The sequence below is a fragment of the Dromiciops gliroides genome, chromosome 1 (genome assembly GCF_019393635.1).
Source record: "Dromiciops gliroides isolate mDroGli1 chromosome 1, mDroGli1.pri, whole genome shotgun sequence".
Classification (NCBI taxonomy): domain Eukaryota; kingdom Metazoa; phylum Chordata; class Mammalia; order Microbiotheria; family Microbiotheriidae; genus Dromiciops; species Dromiciops gliroides.
In genome coordinates this window covers 136,643,338-136,649,337 of record NC_057861.1, presented here as the reverse complement: position 1 = coordinate 136,649,337, position 6,000 = coordinate 136,643,338, and positions in this window count along the sequence as shown.

The following is a 6,000-nucleotide window of genomic DNA, read 5'->3' as shown; positions in this document are numbered from 1 at the left end:
GGTCATCCAATCTTCACTTGAAGATCGCCAGTGATGGGGAAGCCACTACCTCCAAAGACAGTTTATTCAATTTGTGGACAGCTCTAATCATTAGCAAGTTTTTCTTTATATTGAATAAAAGTCTCCCCTCTCTGCAGCTTTCCCTCATTGTTGCCAGTTCTGTCCTCTGGCAGAACATTTTGCCTTATATAAGATGATCTTCATGATACAGTGATACTAAAAGAGAACAAACATCTGGTGGCCAGTCTAGCCTCTTGCATCCCAAGTGTTTCCTTAGTCACATAGATTTTGATAGGTGTCTCTTTTATGGTAATTTGATAATAATTAAATTTGTACTGAAATTTCATCTATTTTAACCAAGTGAAATAAGACTATTGGGACCTTCTGTGGAAGTGTGCCCTGCCTGCATATCAGCACCCAGGGATAATTCCCCATTTGCCCCATACTAGTTATGGCTTTGAGCTTTTACATCAGATTTTTCTTCCAGATATATAGATCTTCCTTCCACTCCTCCCCAGAAAGCCCTTCCTTATAATAAATAGTAGAGAGAACAAAGTAATTTAGTAAAATTAGCCAGCATCTCAACTGAGTCTCACAGTATATGTAATTTTCTACACCCTGTCTCTGCAAAGAAAGAAAGAAGGTACATTTTCTCCTTTCTTCTTTTGGGTCAAACTTCACCATCATCATGATACAGCATTCTTTTTGTTGTGGCTGATGTTCTTTCCATTTATACAATTGTAGTAGAACATTTTAAATGTTGAGTTATGTCAATGCGAAAGAAACTTGTTTAATTAGATTCATGCTAGATTTGCCTTGAAATAGATTTTCCATATATTTTGTATTCTACAAAATGCCCAATCATTCAAGGTAGTAAATTCATGTAACTGTTTCTGTTATGATGGCCTGACTTCCTTCTGATTTGTAGGGTATAGGTTCTGATAGTTTTGAATTCTTTTTTCCCTTCTGCTTATTCTTTCCTCACCTTTCCCTTATGGGATGTGAAGAAGCTTTTTTTTTTTTTTCTATCTTCTCTTTTCTTCAGTGTTATATGAGACCAATCAGAAAGATAGTGAGGTAATTAGGGCTATGGTACCATCAGTACATAGTTGATAGTAAGCTTTATATCTCCTTTTATCAGATCTGGGATGTTGTTTCTTGAATTTCAGAGACTGGCAGAATACAGGGCATGGAAGAAAGTTGGATCAGGTACCATCCAGATAAGATTGAAGTGATGTTTGTAAGCTGAGGGAGGGGCACAGTGGGGGGGGGGGAGGGGAGGAGTAGCACCTGAAATATATAAAAGCTTTTTCAGTCTTTTAAATTGTAGAAAATGAATTCATCCTTTGCTTCTGAAAGTCACAATTTTATGGGAAATTCTGGATCCTTGACTCTTGGCTAAGGTTTATAGACTCAGTTCTAAAATGCATCCCATTTGAAGATAGTATTTTTTTTCCATTCAGTTGAGAAGGTTTTCTCAATTTACCATGTTTATATGATATCCTTGAATTTCAGCATTATCTTGAATATTGTGCAAAATAATAATTTATTGCTTTGTAAAATCCTATAAAATGTGGTCATCCCTTTCCTCACTGTAGTTCAAGTTAATATAGATGCCTAAGAGCAACAACAGTAACAATTACAAGGTAGTATTTATATAATGTAAGGTTTGCAAAGCAATTAACGTATTTTACCTCATTTGATTCTCACAGCAACCCTGGGATGTACTTGAATGAGGTTAAGTGACTTAACCAAAGTCACATTGCTAACATATAACTGAGGCAGGATTTGAACTCTGGTCTTTTTGAGTAAAAGTCCAACATTTTATTGAGGGTGCCACCTAGTTGCCTTAGGTTCTACTATTTCTCTAGATTTAACTCTCTTAATGGTGTTTAGATTCTATTTGGTGCTAAGATATTCTTTTTGGGGAAAACAAAAGCTATACTAATCCTGTTTGGTTTAATATTTTCCACCAATTCATTTAATTTCTTATTTTTATTGCAATCTAAATCTATTATTACGTGTATAAACATAATTTATATTATCTTAGCTTTTAGAAGTTTATCTTTCTGATGTAAAATGTACCTTCATAGAAAGAACAAAGAACTTGTAATCAAAAGACAACATGGCACAATGGAAACAGTGCTGTTTCTAGACAAAGATGATTCGGGTCAAAATTGCAGCTCTGTTACCACCTGTGTGATCTCAAGCAAGTCACTTAACTTGTTTGGTACTTAGTTCCTCCATAAAATGAGAGACTCGGAATAAATGACTAAGGCCCCTCCTGGTTCATTGATCCTGTGAATTGGGTTAGAGTCTGGGTATGGCACCTAGTAGCTGTGTCATCTTGGGAAAGCAAATTAACTTTTCTGAGCCTGAGTCCTCATCTGTAAAATGGAAATAATAATGCTTATACTGACTGCTTCACAGGGCTATTGTGAAGAATGCAATTTATAAACCTTACTTCACCATGTAAACTATGTCATTGCTACTATTATCCTCACATTTTCAACAATTTCCTTCCTAATAGGAAGCACTGGGTAAAAGAAAAAAAAAAGCCTTTTTGCGGGGCAGTCAGGGTGGGGTGGCATGCCCAGGGTCATACAGCTGGTGAGCATCCTGCATCTGAGGCCAGATTTGGGCTGGGGTCCTTCTGGGTTCAAGGCTGGTGCTGTGTCCACTGTGTCACTTTGTTGCCCCATAATGACATCTTTAAAAAAAATTAAGGAGTGAGAAGATTGTATTGGGAGAAAGGAAGAGGGAGTGATGAAATGGGGTAAAGTAAAAGAAAAAAAGCCATTCTTTGTACAGTTATTTGACTACCTATAGTCATTTCATAACATCATTAATACAATATAACCAATCCCCACCCTAAAGTTAGTTTCTGCAAGTGGTCTTCTGGGAATTCAGGAAGATACAGTCGGTTCAACCTTTGTGCCCAATTTAAACACTTGGCTTGTTTCTTGTTTTTGTTTTGCTTTGATTATTAAATATCACAGAGAGATATTGCCAACTTTACTTAAAAGAAAACCCAATTCATTTATAAGGACACATTTATGATTATCAGCCCAATTCACAGAGCCACCATGTTAATCCTTTTATCTAGCCACTTCTGCAACTAAAAGAAAAAGAGAATCAAAAAAGAAATCATGTTTTTATAGATGTTTAGGCCAATTTATACAGATTCTAAGAGAGCATGCTGTTGTTTTTTCTATCCCACTAGTCTCTTGAAGAAGAAGTTGAAGAAATTTGGCTTCTAATCCCCATATACCAGGTCTAATAATTTATCTGTCCTTCTACCCCTTTATCTCCTTGCATTCAATGTTTTTTTTATTACTCTGGGAAGATAGACTGCACTTTGCCCAACTGAGAACAAATATAGTTGATAGAGGACTGGCTTTGAATCCATGAAGAACCTTGGGTTCAAGTCCTGCTTCAGACACATACTGTCTGTGTGGACAAGTAACAACTTCTTGATGTTCCAGACAGAACTCTAAGACTACGAGTTTCAGAGAAGATGCTGACCTGAAGTCGTAGATGGCATTTCCTTATCCAGACATTTCCTATATCAATGATACCATAAGTCTAATATTAACCCCTTTCATCTTAATCCTTTCCAGGATGACTCTGGGGCAGAGGTATCAAATTCCCAGCATACAGCTGAAATCTGCCTGCAAAACCCCCAGTGCAGCCTTGGTTAGATTAAAATATGATTGGGAAATGTTTAATAATATAAATAAAAATACAATACAACATAGACAATGCTAATTTGTAGTATTCTGAGTTAATATGCAGCCCCCACATAGATACATATTTATTTGAATTGGACACCTACTGCTCTAGATTCTAGATTGCCTTCTTGATATATTTGACTACCCTTTCCTTCCTCTTTTCCTGGTAATCTCAAACCTCCACTGGTGCTAAGATAATTTGGTGTGTTAGTTGTTCACACACTGTTGGGTCTGCTAGTATATCCAAGTAGTCCAGTCTAACCTGGTTTTACTAGAGTCTTCTATCTTTGTAAAGACTTTACAGAAAGTACATTATTATCATTCAAATTTTGGCTATGAAATAATGAATTTTCATTTGTAACATTATTGCTATGGAAAAATTAACCCCTCAATATTATTTCACCTAAAGTCCACTTTTTGTGGAACTAATTAACAAAATCAGATTCTGACTTCAACTATATCTTTATGCTCATTGAAAAAGCCCTGGATTGGAAGTCAGATTCAAAAATCCAATTTTTAAGTAACTTAACCTCATTTTATTATTTTCAGATGTAAAATGAGTATATTAAGTGAGCCTCCAGAAATTACCCATATTTTATTTAATACTTGACAGTTAAGGATGCCCTGGCTCCAAATTACCTTTTTGGACTTGTGTTATATGTCCTTTTCATATGCTCTAAGTGTTAGACAAACTACATTAGCAGGTACCCACAGAAAATGGATTCATGAAGAGTTAGACACCACTAAGATGACTAAAGAACAACAAGAAGAAAATAGAATCATAGAATCTAATCTCAGAGTTAGATGAAATTATAACCTATAGCTGAACAAGAATTCTCTCTTCAACACATGTAACAAATGGGCACCCCAGCTTTTAACTGAAGGAATCCACAAAGGAGATACTTAAGGCTACTCATTTCACTTTTAGATAGCTCTAATTTTAGGAAGTTTTCGTATTCATCGAACCTAAACTTGCTTCTTTTAAACTTCCAGAAATTGCTTCTAGTTCTTGGCCTTTGACATCAAGCATAATTTTGTCTCAATTTTATCTTGTACAAGTGTACTCCCTCCTATTGAAATCATCTCCCTCAATAATATAACTAAAATGTTTATATTATTTTAAGGTTTACAGAGCACTTTATGTGTATAATACAGTGTGATCACCATAAAAATCATCTGAAGTCAGCATCACAGTTAAAATTATTCCCATTTTATAGAAAAGGAAACCGAGTCTCAGGTTAGATAACCTATCCAAAATCACGCAACAAGTAAGTGTCATGGGTAGAAGGTGAATGCAGATCTCTTCTTGTTTCAAGTCCAGCAATCTTCCCATTATATCATAGTGCCCTTCCAGGTCCTACATGCTCCATGAAATATTCCCTAATACCGTTCAGATGAAAAGTTCTCCCTCCAAATTTTTTTTATCACTACTTTGGGTGTTTCCCTTGTACTTTTTTTTTCTTTTTAGTGAGGCAGTTGGGGTTAAGTGACTTGCCCAGGGTCACACAGCTAGTAAGTGTTAAGTGTCTGAGGCTGGATTTGAACTCAGGTACTCCTGACTCCAGGGCCAGTGCTCTATCCACTGTGCCACCTAGCTGCCCCTTCCCTTGTTCTTATTACATTATATTTTGTTAAATATATTGGTTATATTTATAGGCCCTTTTAGAATAGAAATTCATTGACCTAAGGTATATATAACTTTTTATGTTCATATCTATAACACCTGGCTCAATGCTTTTCACATGATAGGCACTTAATGAAAATATATTAAATTGCATTGAATAAGGTATAACTAAGATAAATTTCTCAGGAATAGATAGATACAATATTTCTTTCTTTCTTTTAAATTTTTTTAATTCAACGTCTTTTCTTCTTCTTCTTCTTCTCCTTCTCCTTCTTCTTCTTCTTCTTCTTCTTCTTCTTCTTCTTCTTCTTCTTCTTCTTCTTGTCAGGCAATGAGGGTTAAATGACTTGCCCAAGGTCACACAGCTAGTAAGTGTCAAGTGTCTGAGGCCAGATTTGAGCTCAGGTCCTCCTGAATCCAGGGCTGGTGCTTTATCCACTATGCCACCTATCTGCCCTCTAGATACAATATTTCTTTATGTCTCCATATCCAGTGTGCTCAAAGATTGCTAGATAGGATTGAAAATAACAGTAAGCTTCTACTTAAAATAATAATAACATATAGCATTTATAATAACAAAAAATCAAAAGAGATAACATGTAAAGTGCTTTGCAAACTTTAAAGTGTTTATAAGTGGTAGTCATT